Raw genomic sequence first — 366 nt, forward strand, 5'->3', positions numbered from 1 at the left:
GTATGTGTAAGCGACAACGTATGACTGATTAATTTTATGACTTGACATGTATTCACTCTTTTTTTTTTGAGAATTTATTTTCTCTTATTATTCCTATTTTTATTAGTATTATTTATCAGTTTTCCTCAATTCCTCAGTATGGCGATTGTTTAAAGGGTGTGGTTGGAAGTTTATTTAGCACAGTGCCAAAACAAGTGATTAGTGTCATAACAAGAATTCGGATTTCTCTGACGACCTTAAAGACGTGGGGGGGGGGGGGTAGTCAAGGGGAAAGGGGGATTGGTGGGGAGCGGTCAATAAGCTTAATTTACATACGTTTATGGCTATATTTTTTATTATGCCTTTAGCTGTATGTATATTGTGTGT

At 35.8% G+C, this 366-nt stretch overlaps 1 protein-coding gene across 1 annotated transcript in view; it reads left to right on the top strand.

Moving 5' to 3' along the window:
* LOC119585957 (innexin shaking-B-like) overlaps nt 1–366 on the top strand; it is a 6,136-nt gene that overhangs the window by 5,265 nt on the left and 505 nt on the right. The window lies entirely within an intron of this gene.

This window comes from Penaeus monodon, chromosome 20 (assembly GCF_015228065.2).
Source record: "Penaeus monodon isolate SGIC_2016 chromosome 20, NSTDA_Pmon_1, whole genome shotgun sequence".
NCBI lineage: Eukaryota > Metazoa > Arthropoda > Malacostraca > Decapoda > Penaeidae > Penaeus > Penaeus monodon.